Source organism: Anomaloglossus baeobatrachus, chromosome 3, assembly GCF_048569485.1.
Source record: "Anomaloglossus baeobatrachus isolate aAnoBae1 chromosome 3, aAnoBae1.hap1, whole genome shotgun sequence".
Taxonomy (NCBI): Eukaryota; Metazoa; Chordata; class Amphibia; order Anura; family Aromobatidae; genus Anomaloglossus; species Anomaloglossus baeobatrachus.
Window position 1 is genome coordinate 578,232,852 of NC_134355.1, and position 25,019 is coordinate 578,257,870.

A 25,019-nucleotide genomic window follows, 5' to 3' on the forward strand; every position below is an offset into this window, starting at 1 on the left:
AGCTATGTGAATATGCAATAAATACGCCTTAAAAAATACCTTTAATAATAATAATCCACTAAAAAAGGTCCAGGAAGACCCTATGCTTAAAACGGACAAGAACAATTACATAAATAACAAGTCAGAAAATAAGTGACCTCAGGTACAGATCGCCCCCTCGGGTAGGATCTGTTCGTCACTATACAGATTAAATGACCCTATATAATAAAAGGGATCACCTGCTGTTTTATTACAGCTCCAGTAGAAGGTAAGAAGAAGGGAACGGTCTTACCCAATCTGCCGTAATAACCCCTCTTTGTTGTGAGTGTCCCAAATGCTGAGTGATGTGGTTCAGTCAGAATCGGATAACCTGATCCTCTTCCTCATGACTCGGGATCCACCATGCCATATCACATAAAACGCACAGTCTCCCAACGCGTTTCCAAATTCATCAGGGGAGATATACAATTAATGTTTATGGTCAAACATGACCCCTATGCATGGCACATACTGTAAACAAAAAGCATATAGACCTCATGTCAGGAGTCCGTTTTAGCGGCGAATAAATAATCATCTGGTGAAGGACACACCAACTTACCCTTCAGGACCGCGGGTATATCCTGGGCAAAGCGCGCCCACCATGTCGCAGAGTATAGTTTTAAATGTGCAGGTCACCCTGTGCGGCGTCTGACGTCCCGTCCGCCGCGAGGGACCCACCCCCAGGTCACATGATCGCGGTCAGAGCGAGTACGTCATGAGGTAAGGATCTCAGCGTGTACAGGACAGCACCTGCGCGAACACTGATATAATTTCCATAGACAAATGGCTGCATACAGTGCCAACCTAGGCACAAAAAGCGCCGCAGTATCGGCTCATTAGGAATAATGAGCCATATCAGGGCTTCACACTCAGGGTGTGAGCAGTCCAGATAGGGTAGACAGGCAATAATTTCCTACAACAACAAAACGAGATGGGTTTTAAAATGAACCAGAAAATGTACATTCCAAAAGAAAGGGGACAGAAAAAAGTCTACTAGCACCCAAAGGTTAGCTATGATGATAGTCAGCCATAACAATGAAAATGTACCAAAAACACAGTCGGATCTGGAGAAGTGGAGAAGGAGTATCCATATGAGAGTAGAGAAGACCCCCTATCCCTTAGTAATTAAACAATATGGCCATTGGTCAATAACGATATAGAAAGGGGACCGCCACCAGAGCCCTCGTTTTGTTATTGTAGGAAATTATTGCCTGTCTACCCTATCTGGACTGCTCACACCCTGAGTGTGTAGCCCTGATATAGCTCCTTATTCCTAATGAGCCGATACTGCGGCGCTTTTTGTGCCTAGATTGGCACTGTACGCAGCCATTTGTCTATGGATATTATGTCAGTGTTCGCGCAGGCGCTGTCCTGCGCACGCTGAGATCCTTACCTCATGACGTACTCGCTCTGACCACGATCATGTGACCTGGGGGTGGGTCCCTCGTGGCAGGCGGACGTGACGTCAGACGCCGCACAGGGTGACCGGCACATTTAAAACTATACTCCGCGACATGGTGGACGCGCTTTGCCCAGGATAATCCCGCGGTCCTGAAGGGTAAGTTGGTGTGTCCTTCACCAGATGATTATTTATTCTCCGCTAGAATGGACTCCTGACATGAGGTCTATATGCTTTTTGTTTACAGTATGTGCTATGCATAGGGGTCATGTTTGACCATAAACATTAATTGTATATCTCCCCTGATGAATTTGGAAACGCGTTGGGAGACAGTGCATTTTATGTGATATGGCATGGTGGATCCTGAGTCATGAGGAAGAGGATCAGGTTATCCGATTCTGACTGAACCACATCACTCAGCATTTGGTACACTCACAACAAAGAGGGGTTATTACGGCAGATTGGGTAAGACCGTTCCCTTCTTTTTACCTTCTACTGGAGCTGTAATAAAACAGCAGGTGATCCCTTTTATTATATAGGGTCATTTAATCTGTATGGTGACGAACAGATCCTACCCGAGGGGGCGATCTGTACCTGAGGTCACTTATTTTCTGACTTGTTATTTATGTAATTGTTCTTGTCTGTTTTAACCATAGGGTCTTCCTGGACCTTTTTTAGTGGATTATTATTAAAAGGTATTTTTTAAGGCGTATTTATTGCATATTCACATAGCTATTTGCCTATCTATTGAAGTGAATACTGTCCAGTAGCTATTATAATAAAGTAGGATGCAGGGGTCAGGTTACTCACTGCGGTAGTCTTGGTGCTGTATTAGGTGGAATAAGCAGACACTCACATATATGGTAAACCAAAGTCTCTAGGTACCGCAGTCTCTGCGGGGGAGCTTGTCCAGGTCCCGCTCCCAACTGTGTCACTTGGTGGGTCCGCAGCCCTGCCTCCATGCACAAATTGATTGACCGTTGTGGCCCTTCGGCTTGAAGCTTTCAGGGCCCCGCTACCCATGTGTATGGCAGCTTTGCTCTTGATGGCTGGCACTTGGGATTTTAGTGGGTTGTGTACTTTGGAGAATCCTATCCCCCGTGTTGTGCTGATGCCTTCAATCAGCTCTTGGGGAAAGTTCATAAAGAGACAATCCTCCACAGGTTAATTATCAAGGCGCCTGAACCTATTCCCTGATCCAGGGTCCTGTACCCCGCCTTGCTCGGTGTCGATAAGGTAATTGGGCTTTCTGGTGCCGACAGTCCTCCTAGACTACGTCCTTCACACCCCTCTGCAGTTTTCCTAGTACCGGTCCCCGACTCCTGTGGTCCTGGACCATCATCTGCGACCCAACCTGTCGCCTTCCTGGGAGCTACAACTCCCCAGCTCCTCACTCTTTGAGGGCCAACTTTCAATCCCTGTCTCCCCAACCACCAGTCTGCCCGACCCCCTTGTGGGTGGCCCTGCTCCAACTTGACCAACCCACTGGTGTGTCTGTACAGGTCATGATGTGAGGTGTGGTTGGGATTTGTAGTGCGGATGTTAGTGACACAGTTGTTGGGAACCTGGGACCATGGGTGTAGGCCCTGCACCCTCGGTGACAGGATGCAGTTCCCTGTAGCACCCTATTCAGGGGCACTACACTGACATTGCTGAACTACCGCCAGTACTGGAAGTGAGTATAAGGTGTTTTAATTTTACAAGAAGGACTATATGAGGGGCTGCTGATAAGTCTTTGTGATCTATTTTTTGTTTCTATGGTAACGAATGTTACATCACATGAAAGCCTTATATGATTATATGTTTTCAAAATTTTGAGTGTGTTGCGGGAAAATAAAATGGTGGAGTCTAATGTGATATTCACAGCAACTGAAAGCAGAGGAGTGATAAAATTCTTGTTTCTGCAAGGAAAGTCCGCGAAGGATATTCATGGTGATATGTTGCAGACATTGGGGGATCAATGCCCTTCATATTCCACAGTTAAGTACTGTGTTTCCAAATTTAAAACAGGCCACTTCAGCACCAATGATGAGGAACATACTGAACAACCAAGAGTGGTTGTTGTTCTGGAGATTGTCACTGCTGTGCACAACCTCATACTGGAGAAACCACGAATTTCAGCTAAAACAATAGCAGATATCATGTTGATTTCCCGTGAATGTGTTTGTCATTATCCATGAACATTTGGACATGAGGAAGCTATCTGCAGAGTGGGTCCCCAAATGTTTGACAACAGATCAGAGAAGCATGTGATTGAAAACGTCTTGGTCTATTTGTCTGCATTGCCAGACTGATAAGATCCTCCTGGATCGACTTGTCACTATGGATGAGACCTGGATTTAGTTGTATGGCCCTGAAAACAAGGAGCAGTCAAAAGAATGGAGGCACAGTGGTGCTCCCATCCAAAGAAGTTCAGAGTGCAAAAATCAGCCACTAAGGTGATGGCATCTGTGTTCTGGGTTAAGGAGGGCTTGCTGCTAGTGGACTACCTTCAAAAAGGTTCCACCATCAATTCAAGGTATTACATTGAACTTTTGGACCAATTGAAGGCACCTCTGAAGGCCAAAAAGTGTGGCAAGCTGTCCAATGGAATCTTGTTCCTGCAAGATAACGCCTCCACTCGCACTGCACAAGCAACCACAGCAAAACTGGTAGAGCTGGGCTTCCAGCTGGTTGACCACCCACCTTATTCACCTGATTTAGCTCCCTCTGACTATCATCTGTTTCCAAACCTGATGAAACACCTCTAGGGTACCAAATTTCACACCATTTCTGATGCCATGGCTGCTACGGATGCCTGGTTTGAGGCACAACCGAAATCCTTCTTTTTGTTAGGCTTACAGAACTTGGAATACCGATATAAGAAGTGTGTTGACACCAGTGGAGAGTGTGTGGAATAAATGTAAAGTATCATCAACATCATATCTCGTTTCTTTCTGGGTAAAGCCAAAGACTTATCAACAGTCCCTCGTAGTATTAAAGAAGGAATTGTCGGATTAGTAGACAAACACTTTAAAAAGATTTTTTTTGTTACACAGCAAGCAACTAAAACCAAAAGATTAAATATTGATTCTAAGTCTACTTATTTCTGTTCCATTAAATTACTGTTGATTGTTAACTCACCTCTGTAATCTTGAATCGCATATGATGACACATAATATTAAATTTTTTTTTGGATTGTTCAGAGAACCCATTCACAAAAGGGGCTTTGAAAAAATTGGGATATGAGTAACGAGAATCATGACCAGTAGGGAAGGCAAAGGTTAAGTTGTGAAATTCTCCATAGCGGAACAGAATGTTCATGATTGAGCTGCTCGCCGTCTTGTGAGTTTTTAGGAAGAAGATGTTGTTCTTGGGTTGACAAGATTTTGTGTCTTGTTCGCTCCTGACAGTAGAATCCAGGATTAAAACAGTTTCGCTTCTTATACTTGATTTTAAAGCCATTAACACTTCCTTCCACCTCGGCCCTTTTAACTTCTCAGACAATTGACCTTCTTTCAAATAATGCAACACTTCAGATGCAATATCTTGTTCTCTGACACAATTATCAATTCTTTCAACTTGGTAGATCAATCCATCTGTATTATTAAAATGTAACAGATTTGGATTTGCAGCAGTCTCATTTGTGTTATACCTGTGGGAGAATAAAATGAGTTTTAAGGCACATTCTAAAAATAACAGTGGTCACTGGTGACATACGCTCTAGTAATACGTCTGATACATTTAGACATTGAATTGAATATACTATAAAAACTAAATCCACTTTATCAGTTGCTAGATCTCTAGAATATCAGACACTGAGTTTTATCTGATTTGACTTTTACTTCTGGGAAACATACTGAACAAAAATATAAACAAAACACTTTTGTTTTTGCTCCCATTTTTCATGAGCTGAACCCTAGGGCCAAGACTTTTTCTGTGTATGCAAAAGGCCTTTTTCTCTCAAATATTCACAAATTTGTCTAAATCTGTGTTAGTGAGCACTTCTCCTTTGCCGAAATAATCCATCCACTTCTCAGGTGTGGCATATCAAGATGCTGATTAGACAGGTATGCCTTAGGCTGGTCACAATAAAAATCTACTCTAAAATGTGCAGTTTTATTACACAGCACAATGCCACAGATGTCACAAGTTTTGAGGGAGCTTGCCATTGGCATGCTGACAGCAGGAGTGTCCATCAGAGCTGTTGCCTTTGAATTGAATGTTTATATCTCTACCATAAACTGTCTCCAAAGAGAATTCAGAGAATTTGGCAGGACATCTGTGACGCCCTGGCCTATCAGGTCGTCACAGGGTATTGTGCAATCTGCCCTTCTGCACAGTATCCACCCTCCTTGGTTATGGATCCTGGTCTTTTGGTGTTGCTAATAGCTTGGCCAATCAAAATCCTAGGAACACTTCCCACTTTAACCGACCAGACACACCATTGGGGGGCATGAAGGGATTAGGGCAGCCCACATGGGGGGTTGGTGAGGGTAAAGTGAGGAAAGTGACAGTTGAGCTTGGAGAGTTGAGCAGTGGAGAGTGAAAGGAGAGGAGGTGTAGTGGTGGCTCTCGTGAGGAGAGGCCACGGAGGAGAGCTCCTGTGTACTAGGTGGCAGACGTTGGTCTGGGCCTGGTAGGAGCTGGAACCCCAGTCACAGGGGACAGTGTCAAGGGACATGGGCTGCCGAGGAGGGCGGCTGGCGGCCTTGAGCTATCAACGGGCAGGGGCCAGGGCACGACAGGGTACGTGGACCCTAGCCTGGAAAGTAGCTTCACGCGTTCTGGTAATTTACCCGACGGGGGTGAAGACTTCAAGTGTCATCCCCAACCCGCTCCAAAATCAGGGTACTAGCGCACCGATGGGATAGGACTTTCCCAATACAGTCCAAAGAAATCCTACACGTGAACCCTGAGAGGAAGCTCACTCCGTTAGACATACGGGTGAGCGGGACCCGAAGAGTTTTATACCCATGGGTCCAATAGAAACAGAGGTGCCAAGGATGGGGCCACAGGATAACAGCAACACCAAGGGCACGGACCCAAGCGTACTCCCTACAAGCTGCAGTGGTGCTCAGAATTCTGATTTACAAGCTGTCAGTGTGGTTATTCCTGGACTGAGTGAGTACATTGAGATACCCCTGTTCCTAACCCAGCGGCACCCATTCACCAATCATCCGACAGGCCTCGGGACACAAACTCCCTACCCACGGAGGGGTTAAAACATCAGGCTGCCACACCATCGTCACCGAGCTCCCTAACCGCAGTGGTGGTCCTTCACATTACCACGTACTGTTGGTGGCATTACGATCGTTCCAAAAAACCCCTGTATATAGTCCCCCCCTTCATCGAGTGGCCACGCGACCCCCGGGTCCGGAGACCCCTCGAGCCACGGGGGAACCGGATCCGAGCAGCAGCCCGGCTGCTGGTACGGGGGCGGCACACATCCAACTGGGCTCAAAACCGCAGACCACATGTAACCACACCAGCCCAAGACCTCCACATCCAGAATCTTCACATCCAACATTGTCTGAGACCAGCCACCCAGACACATGCTGCCACAACTGGTTTGCATAACCAAATAAGTTCTGCTCAAATTCTCAAAAACCGTCTCATGGAAGATCATCTGCCTCTTCATGGTCCCCATCGGGGTCTCCACGTGACTGCAGTTTATTGTTGTAACTGACTTGAGAGGGAAAAACTTACATTGGTGTCCGGTTTTCACTGTACAGGGCAGATGGCAGACTAGCTATTTTTACGTCATGTGGGTGACTAGTTTACTGATGTCAGCGTTGTGAATCTTGTGGCCCATGGTGGCGGTGAGGTTATGGTATCAGCAGGCATATGTTACAGACAACGAACACAGCTGAGTTTTATTGATGCCATTTTGAATACACAGAGATACTGTGACGAGATCCTGAGGCCCATTGTTGGGCCATTCATCCACAACCATTACCTCATGTTGGAGCATGATAATGCATGGCCCTATGTTGTAAGTATCTTTATGCAATTCCTGAAAGCTGAAAACATCCCAGCTCTTGCATTGCCAGCATACTCATCGGATATGTCACCTAAAGAGCATGTTTGAGATGCACTGGATCAGCATATACAACAGTGTGTTCACATTCCTACCAATATCCAGCAACTATGCACAGCCATTGATGAGCAGTGGACCAACATAATACAGGCCACAATCACCATCCTGATCAACTCTATGTGAAGGAGATGTGCTGTATTGTGAGGCAAATGATGGTCACATCAGATACTTAATGGTTTTCTGACTCCCCCAGACCCAACCAATACTGTACAACTACACATTTTAGAGTGTTTTTATTGTGACCAGCCTAAGGCACACTTGTGTAATAATCATGCTGTCTAATCAGAATCTTGATATGCTACACCTGTGACATGGATGGATTATCTCCGTAATGGAGAAGTTCTCACTAACACAGGTTTAGGCAAATTTGTGAACATTTTGAGAGAAAAAGGCCTTTTGTGTACACAGAAAAGTCTTAGATCTTAGAAATATGGATAGTCCCTAATGGGGGACATGTATACCAGAAAGGGGCTCAGGCTGGAGTACATATATAAAGTACTACAATGAGGACATTTTAATCTGGATGGAGATTATTAACCAGGATAAGCCCAGGGTGGACGACAAGAAGACCAAGAAGGACCCAGGATGGAAAAAGTATATGGCAGGATTGGGGACATATTCACCAGGATGGGTGTCATATATACCAGAAAGGGGCCAGGATGTGGAACATATACACCAGGATTGGGGACATATATAACAGGATGAATCCTAGGATGGGGGACATATATTCAAAGATAGGGTACATATATACCTGGAAGGGGGCCAGTATGGGGGACATATATACAGTCAGGGCCAGAAATATTTGGACAGTGACACAAGTTTTGTTATTTTAGCTGTTTACAAAAACATGTTCAGAAATACAATTATATATATATAATATGGGCTGAAAGTGCACACTCCTAGTTGCAATATGAGAGTTTTCACATCCAAATCGGAGAAAGGGTTTAGGAATCATAGCTCTGTAATGCATAGCCTCCTCTTTTTCAAGGGACCAAAAGTAATTGGACAAGGGACTCTAAGGGCTGCAATTAACTCTGAAGGCGTCTCCCTCGTTAACCTGTAATCAATGAAGTAGTTAAAAGGTCTGGGGTTGATTACAGGTGTGTGGTTTTGCATTTGGAAGCTGTTGCTGTGACCAGACAACATGCGGTCTAAGGAACTCTCAATTGAGGTGAAGCAGAACATCCTGAGGCTGAAAAAAAAGAAAAAATCCATCAGAGAGATAGCAGACATGCTTGGAGTAGCAAAATCAACAGTCGGGTACATTCTGAGAAAAAAGGAATTGACTCGTGAGCTTGGGAACTCAAAAAGGCCTGGGCGTCAAGTCATGATTTGAGCATGCATTTCACTTGCTCAAATCCAGACTTAAGATGGAAAGACCCACAAACAAGCAAGACCTGAAGGCTGCGGCTGTAAAGGCCTGGCAAAGCATTAAGAAGGAGGAAACCCAGCGTTTGGTGATGTCCATGGGTTCCAGACTTAAGGCAGTGATTGCCTCCATAGGATTCGCAACAAAATATTGAAAATAAAAATATTTTGTTTGGGTTTGGTTTATTTGTCCAATTACTTTTGACCTCCTAAAATGTGGAGTGTTTGTAAAGAAATGTGTACAATTCCTACAATTTCTATCAGATATTTTTGTTCAAACCTTCAAATTAAACATTACAATCTGCACTTGAATTCTGTTGTAGAGGTTTCATTTCAAATCCAATGTGGTGGCATGCAGAGCCCAACTCGCGAAAATTGTGTCACTGTCCAAATATTTCTGGACCTAACTGTACCTGAAAGTGGTCCGGAAAGGGGGAAATACATATATGGAAAGGGCAAAGGATGGGAAATATTAGTAGAGGATGGGGGACATTACTACATAATGAAGGTGAGAGGGAAACACCTATGTCTGTATAGGATTTAAAATGCAACAAATGCCCATACATTTGGCCAACATACAGGGGGGCCAGGTCCAAATTTTGAACTGGGGTCAAGCAGACTTTAGTAACATCACTGGTGAAATCTATTATGACTATTAGATATGTGACATATGAGGATTGTAAAATGAGTTTTCTGCAATTGATTTCCTAAACTTAAAGGGAATCTGTCAGGAGATTCTTTTTGCTATGTAAGCTGAAGACAGCATGCAGTAGGGGTTAAAATTCAAAAATTAACTATGCTTTTCTTATGCTTCTCTGTGCTGTTGTTTACTTAAATTACAGGCTTAATCACTTAGTGATTATCATTGCTGTGGCTAGGTGTCTCATACCATGTTGTCCAGCATGCCCTCTACTGTGATTGACACATTTCAGTCAATAGACAAAAACAATATCTATTGAGAGCCTGGTGTGGGCAGGACATCTTTCTCAACTCTAAGGGGTACTTTACACATTGCGACATCGCTAGCATTGGCTATTGTTGCCGAGCGCGATAGTACCCACCCCCGTCGCACATGCGATATGTGGTGATTGCTGCCGTAGCGAACATTATCGCTACGGCAGCTTTACACGCACATACCTGCTCGGTGACGTCGCTGTGACTGCCAGACTATCCCTTCTTTAAGGGGGAGGTGCGTTCGGCGTCAGAGCGACGTCATCGCGATGTCACTAATCGACCGGCCACTAGAAGCGGAGGGGTGGAGATGAGCGGGACGTAACATCCCGCCCACCTTCTCCCTTCCGCATTGCCGTCGGGACGCAGGTGGGGTGATTTTTGTCATTCCTGCGGGTTTACACACAGCGATGTGTGGAGCTGCAGGAACGACAAACAATATCGTACCTGCGGTTGACCCGACATTATGAAAATGACTGATGCTACACAGATCACCGATTTTTGACGCTTTTACTATTGTTTATCGGCGCATCTAGGATTTACACGTTGCAATGTCGTTACCGGTGCCGGATGTGCGTCACTAACGACGTGACCCCGACGATATTTCGGAAGCGATGTCGCAACGTGTAAAGCCCCCCCTTAAAGTGAGAGCTTAGAGTTAAAGTTAGAGAGCATGTGAGAGATATTGGAGCGGCGAAGATGGAGACCAACGAGACTGAATTAAAAACTATCCCATGCCACTTTAAAAACTTCCATGGGTGCAATTGTGGCGCTCCTGAGGGTCCAGTCGCCACAGAGGTACTGCATCTCAGCCAGAGATGTGGTATCCCATTCCCGGGTAAGGAGGAGGTCACAAGTCGTTGCATGCATACACACACACACACACACACTCTTAATTTAGCGACACTCCATTAGACCGTGGTTAGGCCAAGTTCCACCTTAGAGAAAGCACAATCTTGAAGTCAGTCTGGAAGTGGGGTTTAGTTAGTGGGAGCAGACTGTAGAACGTTCGTCAGTAAGGAAGAGGACGCGGAGGAGAGAGGTCCTGGGGTCTGTAGCTGGTGCAGCTCGTCCCAGGATCAGGAAAGAAAGAGTCTTAGAGCTACGGGAAGTGAGCTATCCACCCATTGGCTCGTATCCACAGCCGGTATGCTGGAGTGGAGGGACTTGGCCGCATCGGGGAACCAGTCCCTAGACTAGTGGAGAACTACAAGGCTCAGCTAGTAAACCGGAGGCTGAAGTGACTTCAAGTACCAAAGCCACCACCGCATATAACTCGCGGAAAAGGTAACCACATAGGACCAAGGGACAAGGCACGATAGCCACCCATCAAAAGGATCCACGGACACCGGCCCAGGGCACTGTGTGTGAGGCAGGCGGGAGAGGACAGGGAGAAGACCAGGGAAGGAACACAGAAATGTGTGCTGGGTTGTGCCTCCGAACTAACCGGGAATCGACTGGGCCCATTACAGCAGATCTCAGCACTCCGAGGGCAGCATTTGACTAGTCGTGATAACCTGGAACTGCCAACTGTGAGTAAAGAACTTGTGACTGTATCCTTGTGTTGCTGAGTTATTGCCTGTGCCTCCGACCCTGCACACCGCCATTACATCTCAACTCCATTGACAGCCCTGGGGTCCAGCTCTACCCGTGGAGAGCTATACTAACTCAGGTGCATCACCACCGACCCCCAAGGAGCTTAATAGCAGCGGCGGCACCATATCTTGCAGCATAACACGGATGGCGTCACGAACTATCATCCCATGTAAATATTTCCCCAGCATCATTTTAATCAACACCGCCAGGGTTACGGAGTCGGGTCCTGCCGCCATGACATCCTTCCAAACAGAACCGGCTCAGTTTCCGAGTAGACCCACGGACCTGGCGGGCGTGTCACGATCCAAAGTCCTTTAAGGTGAAAGGAATTGATGTAATCCATTGTGGTATAAGAGGTGTTATCTATATCTTTGCTACTCTTGTAGGACCTTCTTTCATCCTGCTGATATATTTAATTATGAACTTGGTTGAAAAACCCTTGCTATATCCTCCAGTTACAACTTCCTTGTATGTATTTGGATTTTCATGCACTGTTACTTTAAGATGACTATGGCACAGAGTTTGGTGGATTTATTTACAATAAACCTTATGTATTCTATCTTATCATTGGAGGTTGTATTGCTAGGATGGATGTATATTTGACATTGATTTTGTTTTCCCTATTTTGATTTTAGAATCTGTAATGTGGTGGGTTATAATTATTTGCAGAGTCTGATCTTCTATGTGGTGTTCGGTCTCCCCCGGTCTGCTGTGCGCCTGCTCCTTGCCTTGTTTTATCCTCCTCGGCATCCTCATGGGGGCAGGAGAATGCCTGGCGTCCTTGGTTAAAGGGGTCGCTATGCACTTACTCCCCCTGATGATGGTGGACGCGCACCACACAATGCTTATGCGCCGCTATAGCGGGCATGGATTGGCTGAACACTTATGTCAGGTTCTGGAAGATCCAGACCAATGCGGTCACATGACTCGCTATTTAAGGTCCCGCAATAGAGGTATTAGCTAACCTTCCCTGAGGAAGCAATCATATATTCACGCGAAACGCGCATTGGAGGGTTTTTCATACATGTGAGGTGCAGAAGGGAGGTGCATTCACACATGGGTAAGCTGTTAGGATATCTTAATATTATTTAACGACCACTTTTACCATGTAATGTATTAATGGCTGACCACTTTGAATTATGATACACTACGTGGTGGTTTTGATTTGATCTAGCTATATAGGCTCCCTTGGACTCTTTTTGGACAAAAAAATCATCTATCAGCACTTTTTGTAGTTTTTGTATAATAGTGTGATGTCTTAGTTTTTAACTGAAGTTTTGAGAAATAAAAATCTACATTTAGGCTTTAATGCACCTGGTTTCTTTCTTTCCTATGTTTATGATGGAGTGTTTTATTTTCATCTTAAATGTCTAGATGATGTGCTTGGTCAAATATTTATCTATCTGCTATTTTGCTAAATCTAAAACCTCAAATTAATTCAGAGCGGTTGCAGCTAGTAAGCTAAGTGATAGATCGTTAGATTCAGAGTCTCTTTGCCTACACCATGCTGCTCTCAGATGAGGTAGCAAAAACCTGCTGACAGATTCCCTTTAACCATGAGTTGATCAATGTCGGTTTGATTGATAATGGAGGTCAATTCTAAGACAATAATCTAACATTGATTTCATATCCTTAGAAAGGTCCTGGAAAACAGTTTTACTTTATTTAAATTGATGTCACTGACACAAGATAAGATTTTACTACTCGAGTAGGATTGTCCTGACTGGGTACACCTTGTCATGGTCAGTTGGCTTTTACACTTTTTGATCACACAGTGTTAACCAAGTACCCAATGTTATTTAAATGTACAGTGGATCCTCGGTTTACGAGTAACTTGGTGTGCGAGTATTTCACTATATGAGCAAAACTTGCTGTAAATTTGTAACTCGGTTTAAGTGCAATTTTTGCTGTATGAGCAAATACTCACTGCACACACTTCCGGTTCCTTACTTACACCGCACTCTGACCTGCTCTTGCAGTCCGCACAAACACGCACAAACACACACAAACACACGCGCACACACAAATTATGCTCACCTTACCCTCCGTTCCCTCCGCAGCCTCCTGGTTCTTGTAGTCCGCAGGTACAGTATGTGTATCGGGTAACCATCGCGACGATGGAGGAACTTCCGCTGTCAGCACTTCTGAAAAGCAGTGCGCTGATCAATCAGAGGCAAGCGGCCCATGCCTTTGACGTCAGCTCGCTGGCCAATGAGAGACCAGCGGCTCCTGCGTATGACGTTGATGCTGACAGCGGAAGCTCCTGCATCATCGCTATGGTTACCAGATACACATAACTGCAGACTACAAGAACTGCAGACTACAAGAACCAGGAGGCCGCCTAGGGAACGGAGGGTAAGGTGAGCATAATATGTGTGTGTGTGTTTGTATGTGTTTGTGTGTGTTTATGTGTGTGTGTACGTGTGTGGAATGGCACAATAGAGAACCAGGATAGGACATGGCACAAGTTTTGGAACAAATTGTCTGAGCTTCCATTATTTCCTTTGGGATATTTTGCTTTGCTAGACGAGTAACTTGGTTTACACTCCCATAACGGATTATCGTAAACCAAGATTCCACTGTTCTACTATTTACTTGTTTACTTTATTAAAGGGTATATGCTCATTTTGTGTTTTTCTTTTGGGTTTCGCCTGTGAAATGGCCATGGTGTGAACGTGCTCCAATTGCACATATACCTACTTACGCTTTGGCTCATTTTTCTTCTGTGTTTTTTTGTACTTGCAGAAAATCGGGTGTGCCCTCCCTTCTGAGATAGACATTGCACTTATATAGCCTCCCATGGACAGGTTGCTGTAGTTCAGGCCTTGCCCTTCTCTGCCCTTAATTACACTTATGTCTGACATAAGCTAAGGTTTTTAATACTAGAGTTAGACGTCTTGACGAGGTACGCCTTCTCATGGTGGGTTGGCTTTTATGCTTTTTGATCAGTGTTAACCAAGTAACCTATGTTATTTAAATGGACTATTATTTACATATTTACTTTATTCTAGGGTATATGATCATTTTGTGTTTTTTCTTTTGAGTTTTGTCTATTAAATGGCCACAGTGTGAAAGTGCTCCTATTGCACATATACCAACTTATGCTCTGGCTCATTTATTTTTTTATTTATAATAAGGCTAGGTTCAGATTTTGATTTGACAATTCTATTTAACCCCTCCCCGGCTTTCCTATTTCCATTTTGCGCTTTCGTTTTTTACTCCATATGGGCTCATTTTTTTACTGGACAAGTTGTACTTTTGATTGACAGTATTCATTCTGCCATATGTACTGGAAAACGGGAATAAAATTCCAAGTGCTGTGAAATTGCAAAAAAAAAATCAATTCTACAATTTTTTTTTGTTTGCTATGTTTACTATATGTAAAACTGATCTAGCAATATGATTGTGACGAGGTATGCGACAGAGCAGTAAGGGACACCAGACCGATGAACAATCCAAGAAGATTTAATGAGGCAGGGAGCATAAAACATCCAATATCCAAATGGTTCTTTAGAGTCCACACAAAGGAAACAGATCTGGGGCAATCCGACGCCAAGGAGAATGCAACAGTCCTCAGATGCGTTCCCTAAATCCAGCAGCGTGGCAGCGGATCCTCAATGTCCAATCGTCCATGTACGGGCAAAAAGGAGCTGTCCTGAGCACAGGTCCTCGCCTTTCACCCAACAAAGCATAACTAAACTAAAAAACATGTGGCTGAATCTCCCACCTCTCCTTAGATCCACCCCCTTTATATTTGCTACTTGTAGCTACTAGTTAGAAAGAAGTTCCTAGACACAGTCTCCAGAGATTGTGTACTAGGGAAGCCCCCTGCAGAGGAGAACAATATATATGCAACCCCCACCAAATCAAGGACAATAGCTACTGCTGAAGCCTGATTGCAATATGATACAGGCTGGGGGGATATAATGTGACAACCCCTTCCCCCCTCAATTTGTGCACGGACTAGTGACCTCAACAGGTCGCTTGTCAAGTGCACGTAAACGTGGCAGACCTGACTCAGGGCTCTTCTTGCCTGGACAATCCGTTTTCATTTTGGTGTTGGCTGCCCCTTCTATATTGTATTGTAAAGTTATAGGGTTGAAGAGCCAGGCTCCATCGTAGTAAGCGTCCATTGTCCCCAGAGACTCTGTTCAGCCAGGTGAGGGGATTGTGATCAGTAACCACAGTGAATTCTCGCCCATACAGATACGGCCTTAGTTTCCTAAGGGCCCATACTACAGCCAGACATTCCTTCTCAACAGTTGCATAGGCCACTTCTTGGTCCAGCAGTTTCCTGCTGAGGTAGGCAATGGGGTGCTCCTTCCCGGCTGCATTCACCTGGCTGAGTACAGCTCCCAGTCCATAAGAAGAGGCATCTGTTTGCACAATGAATCTCCTCTTGTAGTCTGGAGCAGCCAGAACAGGGTCGCAGACCAAGGCGTCCTTCAGCCGGTTAAAAGCCTCATCACAGGCTGGAGTCCAGATCACCAGCCAGGGCATCGTTTTCTTCGTGAGGTCTGTAAGGGGCTTGGCCAAACTACTGAAATGAGAAACAAATATTCGGTAATAACTGGCAGTGCCCAAAAAAGCCATAACTTGTTTCTTGGTTTGGGGTACAGGCCAGTCTCTAATAGCCTGGATTTTGGCAGGTTCAGGACGTAACTTCCCTCGATGCCCTAGGTATTGGACTTCACCCATCCCCAATTGGCATTTATCAGGTCGAATAGTTAGGCCTGCGGCGAGAATCCGGTCAAGAACAACAGCTACTTGATTCAGATGTTCCTCCCATGTGTGGCTGAAGATGGCGATATCATCCAGGTAGGCACAAGCGAAGTCACCATATCCCTGGAGGATCTGGTCCACCATTCTCTGTAAGGTTGCAGGGACGTTTTTCATTCCGAAAGGCATGTTTAGAAATTCATACAGACTAAAGGGGGTTATAAAAGCTGACCTTTCTCTACCTTCCTCTGTCAGGGTAATTTGCCAGTATCCCTTACTGAGATCCAAGGTGGTGACGTATCGTGCCCCAGCTACACGGTCTAGAATTTCATCAATGCGGGGCATTGGGTAAGCATCACTGATGGTATGGTCATTTAGTCGCCTGTAGTCGACACAAAATCGAGTACTCCTATCTTTCTTGGGTACTAACACAACAGGAGAGGCCCAAGGACTATGGGAGGCCTGAATCACCCCAAGCTGTAACATCTCCTCCAGCTTATGCTGCATGGTGTTTCTAACTGATTCTGGTACCCGGTAGGGAGCCTGCTGTATGGGACGAATGCCCTGAGTGTCCACATGATGTTGGGTTACTGTGGTTCGACCTGGTCGGGATGAGAAAGCAGCCTGTCTCTGATGGAGCACTCCCAGCATTTGTTTTTTCTGCAAGGAATCTAAGTGATTTCTCAGAGGAACCTGTTCCACAGTGGATGGGGCTCTGGCTGCTTCAACAAGATCAGGTAATGGGTCCCCATCCTCCTGACCATCTTCTGATGCCAGCCGACAGCTTGCTATCATAGGTAATGTCCAATCATGGTACTCCTTAATCATATTCACATGGACAGTCCTTTGTCTTAGACCCTGATCATCTAAAGCAAGAAGGTAATTGGTGTCGTTTAGTTTTCTGAGAACCCGGAAGGGACCCTCCCATGTTGTCTAGAGTTTATTTTGCCGATGGGGAACAATCATTAAGACTTGTTGTCCCTCTACAAATTTTCAATAGCGTGCTTTGCGGTCATACCATGTCTTCTGTGTGGTTTGAGCCATCCGCACATGATTCTGAGCCAAACTAGCAAGTTGAGCCAGGGTTTCACGAAGCTTGAGGACATATGGAACAACAGGGGTTCCTGTATCTTCAACTTGCCCCTCCCAATATTCCTTTAGCAGAGTTAAGGGTCCTCTGACCTTTCTTCCATAGAGTAGTTCAAAGGGGGAAAACCCAGTGGACTCCTGGGGAACTTCCCGATAGGCGAACAGGAGATGGGGTAGGTACTTCTCCCAGTCTGAATCCCTGTCAGTGAAGGCCCTTAGCATATTTTTCAGTGTTTGATTAAACCGTTCACAAAGTCCATTGGTTTGAGGATGGTATACTGTAGTTCGAATTGCTCGTACTCCACAGGTGCGCAACAGACACTGCACCAACTCTGACATAAACTGGGAGCCTTGGTCCGATAAAATTTCACTTGGGAATCCTACTCGGGTGAAAATGGTAACAAGGGCCTTGGCCACCTTAGCTGCAGAAATACTTGACAAGGCCACGGCTTCTGGATATCGGGTGGCATAGTCCACAACAGTGAGAATGTACTGCTTTCCAGATTTACTTGGTTTAGTCAGAGGTCCAATGATATCGACAGCTACTCTTTGAAAGGGTTCTTCTATGATAGGGAGTGGTTGCAAGGGTGCCTTTGGGTGATCTCCAGGTCGCCCTCTACGCTGACATATGTCGCAGGTTCGGCAGAAATGCGCCACTGCTTGAGAAATTCCAGGCCAATAGAAAATTTGAGTCAATCGTCTCTCGGTGCGGGTTTTCCCATGATAGTCAGCAGTAGGAATGTCATGAGCAATGTGTAATAGGGAAATTCTATATTTCTGAGGAACAATCAGTTGTTTGCTATAAGTCCAGGGCTTATCTAAGGAGTCAGCGTTGGTAACCCGATATAGAAGTCCATTTTCTCTGATAATTTTTTCCTCATTTTCTCCTAACTGCCCTACTTCAGCCCGAGCTCTAAAGCTAGCCAGGGTGGGGTCAATTTCTACCTCTTGTCTAAACTGAACTTTATCCCAAGTGACATTCATATGAGACCCACAAGAAGAATCACTCACCGGCTGTGACGGTAGTTCGGGTGGCCTCATTTCCATTGATGGGTTGAACACATCCACATCTGCTGCTCTCTTGGCTTGACTTCTGGTTATCGCACCGACAAAGTGGCATTGAAGATTCTCCACATCATTCCCTAGAAGAATGTCTGCAGGAAGGCCATTCATCACACCAATCATGCATTGTTTTGCCCTAAAGCCATAATCCAGGGTCACACTCGCTCTTGGAATATATCTTTGAGTACCTCCAGCCAATTCAATGGCAATTCCTGGTCCCTTTTGCATTGCTTCTGGTTGAATTACTCGGGGATCTGTTATGGTGAGAAAAGCCCCAGTGTCACGAAAGCCAACAACTTTTTGGCCATCTAGCACAACCTCTTGTAGATGTTTATGCTGACGATCAGAAGAATGGGTGGCTGTGGCTCGCACCCCATAGACTCCTGGTAGGGAAGTCAACATATCAGAGTCACTTGGCAAATCATCAGGGAGTGAATCCAGCTCTTCTCCTGTTGAGGGTGTCTGTAGATAATGGACAGGCAAAGGGGGTCTGTAACTGTTTTGCCTCCGAACACCTGGACAGTGAGCTTGCAGATGACCAGGCTGCCCACATCCATAACATCTGCGTTCTATGAGTCTTTTTCCATGTTATACTCCCAAAGAGGAGCCAGGAGTAATAGGAGGCACATTCACACGGGGTCCGGCATGTGTTGGTAAACTAGTGGGACGGTGAACATTGGAGGCCAAAGGACAGGGGAGCACTGATGTTGGGGAGCTGTTAGTTTTTTTCTCACTGACTAGTAGCCTTTTCCATTGAGGCTTGATGGTGAGAAGCTCATCAGCTAGAGTGGCAGCTTGTTTCACAGTTGACGGCTTTCTCTCACGCACCCATTCCCTGATTTCAGCAGGGCACCTGGCATAGAACTGCTCTTTCAGGATGACCTGGAGGAAGGTCTCCCAAGTTAAGGCCCCCCTCTCCAGCCAGCGATGGCATACTTGTTTCAGTTTGTGGGCATACATCTTGAAAGACACTTCTCCATCACAGGCTAACGTACGGAACTGAGTCCTATAAGTATCTGGGGTCATGGCATAATGTTCCAGAATGGTCTGTTTTATCTCCCCGTACTCACAATTCCACTGAGTCTATAGACGTCGGCAGCTCCACCCTCCAGGAGGCCAACCAGGTGCCTGACTCGCTCTCTTTCTGGGACTTCCATTAATCGGCACTGATGCTCAAAGTCCTGGAAGAAGCCCTCAAGGTCGCCTGCAGCTTCATTAAATGGCTTAAAGTCCTTGTGGGACACTCTGGAGAATTCCCTCATAGTGGGTGCTGTGGTTACAGTTTGTCTGGAGCCTCTAGCTGCTTCCACAGCAAACCTCCTCTCCAGCAATGCCCTCTCTTGAGCTCTGTGAATGGCATCCATCTTATATTCAATGGTGACCTCATCTCCCAGCAGTGCCATCTCCTCCTCATACTACACAACCCATTGACTTTTTTGGGTATTTACCTCCAGCTCCCATCTTTCCTCCCCTTGCTGTGGAAATTGTTCCTCAGTGCCATCTTGCAGGCAAGCGTTTTCCAATGCCTCAATTAGTTGCTCCTTGGAGAGTCCTTTGTAGCCGACTCCTAATTCACAGGCCTTTGTTTGTAGGCTCACCACAGTCCAGTTCTTTTATCCTGAGGTTCTGGTTTCAGACGTTGATGGGCCGTTGTCCTCCATTTCTTCTGCTCTGATCCCACTGCTGCCACCAGTTTGTGACGGGGTATGAGACAGAGCAGTAAGGAACACCAGACCGATGAACAATCCAAGAAGATATAATGAGGCAGGGAGCATAAAACATCCACTATCCAAATGGTTCTTTAGAGTCCACACAAAGGAAACAGATCTGGGGCAATCCGACGCCAAGGAGAATGCAACAGTCCTCAAATGCGTTCCCTAAATCCAGCAGCGTGGCAGCTGATCCTCAATGTCCAATCGTCCATGTACGGGCAAAAAGGAGCTGGCCTGAGCACAGGTCCTCGCCCTTCACCCAACAAAGCATAACTAAACTAAAAAACATGTGGCTGAATCTCCCACCTCTCCTTAGATCCACCCCCTTAACATTTGCTACTTGTAGCTACTAGTTAGACAGAAGTTCCTAGACACAGTCTCCAGAGATTGTGTACTAGGGAAGCCCCCTGCAGAGGAGAACAATATATATGCAACCCCCACCAAATCAAGGACAATAGCTACTGCTGAAGCCTGATTGCAATATGATACAGGCTGGGGGGATATAATGTTACAATGATTCCCAGGGTCAGTTCAAGTTTTTAGATGCCAAACATGTACAGTACAGACCAAACATTTGGACACACCTTCTCATCTCTAGAACAATTATTAAGAGGAGACTTTGTGCAGCAGGCCTTCATGGTAAAATAGCTGCTAGGAAACCACTGCTAAGAACAGGCAACAAGCATAAGAGACTTGTTTGGGCTAAAGAACACAAGGAATGGACATTAGACCAGTGGAAATCTGTGCTTTGCTCTGATGAGTCCAAATTTGAGATCTTTGGATCCAACCACCGTGTCTTTGTAGAAAAGGTGAACGGATGGACTCTATGCCTGGTTCCCTCCGTGAAGCATGGAGGAGGAGGTGTGATGGTGTGGAGGTGCTTTGCTGGTGACACTGTTGTGGATTTATTCAAAATTGAAGGCATACAGAACCAGCATGGCTACCACAGCATCTTGCAGCGGCATGCTATTCCATCCGGTTTGCGTTTAGTTAGACCATCATTTATTTTTCAACAGGACAATGTCCCCAAACACACCTCCAGGCTGTGTAAGGGCTATCTGACTAAGAAGGAGAGTGATGGGTTGCTATGCCAGATGACCTGGCCTCCACAGTCACCAAACCTGAACCCAATCGAGATGGTTTCGGGTGAGCTGGACCGCAGAGTGAAGGCAAAAGGGCCAACAAGTGCTAAGCATCTCTGGGAACTCCTTCAAGACTGTTGGAAGACCATTTCCAGTCTACTTCTTGAAGCTCATCAAGAGAATACAAGAGTGTGCAAAGCAGTAATCAAAGCAAAAGGTGGCTACTTTGAAGAACCTACTATATAAGACATATTTTCAGTTGTTTCACACTTTTTTAAGTATTTCATTCCACAAGTTTTAATTCATAGTTTTGATGTCTTCAATGTGAATCTACAATTTATAGTCATGAAAAGAAAGAAAACTCTTTGAATGAGAATGTGTGTCCAAACTTTTGGTCTGTACTGTATTTTTTTTTTTCATTTAAGTGGTGATGTGGTTTTTTTTCTCAGAAATTTGTAAATAAATAAATGGCAATTTTGGTGCCATTTTGAAAGACCCGTAACGTTATGATTTTTCAGGATCTGGGGTTGTGTGATGGCTTATATTTTGCACCCTGAGCTAATAATTTTAAATATACCATTTTGGTGTTACCGACGGGATAAATTTATTTTATACTTTGATAGATTGGGCATTTTTTCCTCGTCAATACCAAATATGTGTGTGGGGGTTTTCTTAATTGTTTTATTTTCAATGGGACGAAAGAGGAGTGATTTGATGTTTTGTGTTTTTACATTTTTTTGATATTTTTAAAATCATTTTCCTCCCCACTTTTAACTGTATTTCCTAGCCCCCTTAGGGGACTTGAATCTGCACTTATCCAATCACTTGTGCTGTACAGAGCAGTGCATCAGCATAAGCATCAGCATTGCTCTGTACAACAGAAACCATAATATCCTTCGAATACTGTCTCGCAGTTGGCATTCACAGGATGTTCTTCATGACAGACACAGGGATCATCAGCTAAAAGGTCACTGGAGCTCACAGCCACAAGGTGTCTTTCCAGCTGTGAACCCCTTCCCCCAGAAACTTTAAAGGAGCTTTTAAGGGAGCCTTTAAGGTTCCTGGAGTTCTCAGCTGTCAGGACACCTGTAGGTTGTGAACTTTGGTAAGTCTTCACAGCCTCCAGATGTTCCAGCAGCTAGAAACTCCAGGTACCTTAAAGGCTCCCTTAAAGGAGCCTTTAAAGGGGACTTTGGGGTTTCTGGAGTTCCCAGCTGCTGGGACATCTGGAGGCGATGAACTCTAGTAACAGTTCACAGCCTTAAGATGTCCCAACAGCTGGGAACTTCAGGAAACTTAAAGTCTACCTTAAAGGCTCCTTTAAGGTTTCTGGGCTTCACAGCTATCGGATTGTCGGACTGTGCTACCACTGTGACGTGACACACAGTTCAACAGTCCGGCACTGGATTCACTTAAAGTCATGGCCGGCAGTTCACACAAGGGTACCGTGAAAGCCACCAGAAGGGACCTCAGGTGAACTTAATGCCGTACTTTCAGACTGCGCTACTGCAATGACAAGCAATCAGACAGTCCGGCACTGAGTTTACCAGATGTCACTTGCGCCAGCCCCCATACTGCTTTTAGTGTGTCCCGGAGACCACGTGATATTTCTAATGTCACAGTTCACAATGGCCTCTGGATGTAGCAGAGCCGCGATCTTCATGGGACGTTGTGTGAATTATGTCGTACCTGCCGGGGAGTTTTTGGGGGGTTAATAAATTGGTGAAAGAGGGTGTGTTTTTTATTATTTAAAATAAAGAATTTTCGTGTTTATGTATTTTTACATACAGGGTTGGTAATGTGGAGGGGAGTTGCATAGACACCTCTCAATTACCAATGCAGGGCTTGATGGGAGCTGATGATGGGCAGGAACCTAAGTCTTTTTTTTTTAATTATTATTTATTTAAATAATGTAAAAAAAAACATTGTTGGGAGCATCTTTTTTTTTATAACCAGCTAAGGAAAACCACATAGCTGGAGGCTGCAGCCCACAGCTGTCTACTTTACCTGTGGTGGTTATCACAAATAAGCCGGGGACCGCACGTCAAAGTGCGACAACAGTGTTCCCAGAAGCGATCTGTGTTTGACAGATGCATCCACGTATTTTCCCCATGCTGTTCCCATTTAATTTCAGCACTTTTCCATCCATTGCAGCATTTTTACAGCTCCGCCAGACATCCTCAGTGGGTCCGCTGGAAAATAATTCAAATTTCCTATTGACTTCCATTAGATTCATTATTCATAACAAATACACGAATAGTACAAAATATTTGAGACGAATAATCGAACCAATCACTAATAATTACACTTCAATAAAGTAAGGGCTAATGTGTCTGTGCACACTGCTGTGAAGTCTAGTGGCAAAAAAAAGGATAGAGAGCTGTATTGATTGGGAGGAGAACTTTAGGAGAGGAAAAAAAGGAAAAATGCTGCAACGTAAGAAAGTCAATATAGACATGCTTATTTTTACCAATTAGTCAAGTGCAAAGTAAATCAACAAAACAGAAATCTAAATAAAATCAATATTTAATATGACTGCCTGTCACGCGGTGACTAACAAGGTTTTACCAGATATCAGAAAAAGCCCCAGCAAGTGTCACAACACACAGCGCACACATGGGTCATGATACAATGGAGGGCCCTGGTGCCAGAGAGAGTGGAGCAGGGTCACCACTTGCACTCACCAACGGCTGTACCTTGCACTCCCTGATACCCCTATGTGGGTTCTTTCACCCTGTTTCTGGCCCTTGAGACTCTGCCCAGGCTCCATCCCTGCTCCCCCTGCACCCCTCAAACTTTTTACAGTCCCACCAGCCACCGTTGGAAAAACACTTTTGCGCCACGTCTTCACCAATCACACATTAAAGCGGGCTTTACACGCTGCGACACCGCTACCGATATATCGTCGGGGTCACGTCGGTTGTGACGCACATCCGGCGCCGGTAGCGACATTGCAGCGTGTGACGCAAATGAGCGACGATCAACAAGCGCGAATATGTGCGATATCGTAGCTCGTTGTCACATCGCTCATTTCCATAATATCGCTGCAGCGACGGTACGATGTTGTCTGTCACTCCAGTGGCATCCCACATCGCTGTGTGTGACGCCGCTGGAACGACAAACATCTCCTTACCTGCATCCACCGAAAAAGGAGGAAGGAAGGAGGTGGCCGGGAGGTTCCGGCCGCTCATCTCCTCCCCTCCTTTTCTATTGGGCGGCGGTTCAGTGATACTGCTGTGACGTCACTGTGACGCTGAACGAACCGCCCCCTTAGAAAGTCACAGCGACGTCGCAGGGCAGGTAAGTAGTGTGACGGGGGAGTGCGATTTTGTGCGCGACGGACAGCGATATGCCCGTGTCGCACAAAAGAGGGGGCGGGTACGCACGATAGCGATATCGTCACCGATATCACTCCCGTGTAAAGCCCGCTTAAGGGTATGTATACACGGTGCGGAGACGCTGCATCCTGGACACAGTGTCAGCTGTCTTGTGGGGCCATGAGTGCTCTCTGCATGAGGTTGCAGATGCTTGTGCCTATGATCAGTGTTTGGGCAGCTACGGTCTTTCTCTCTGTTCTCCCTACAGAGAACACTCGTGGCTCCGCAGCAATAAATTGACATGCTGCAGCTTGGAAAGCTGCACCGCATGTCAGTTTACGCACAGTGGGTATGGGATACCATCCTAACTCGCTGCGTGCAAAACAGTGTGAACCCTGATTGTGGTCATGCAGCCTAACAGTTCCCATCTAACAGCATATCACATACCTAGCTATCAGCTTTTGTTTTGCCCAAAAGATCTTTTAAGCCTTCCTCCACGACAAGGTACATTCTTTTGTTAGGGCCCTGTTCGCCTCTACCCTGTTAAAAATTTCTTAAAATATCTAATAATCTTTTTAAGTTTATTATTATTTATTTTTCTTTAGGGTAATGTGTCACATACATTAT

The 25,019-nt window shown here is 45.4% G+C and overlaps 1 pseudogene; it reads right to left on the reverse strand.

Annotated features, from left to right (window-relative positions):
* Positions 1–25,019, reverse strand: part of LOC142295599 (galactose-3-O-sulfotransferase 2-like) — a 107,022-nt pseudogene that overhangs the window by 18,465 nt on the left and 63,538 nt on the right.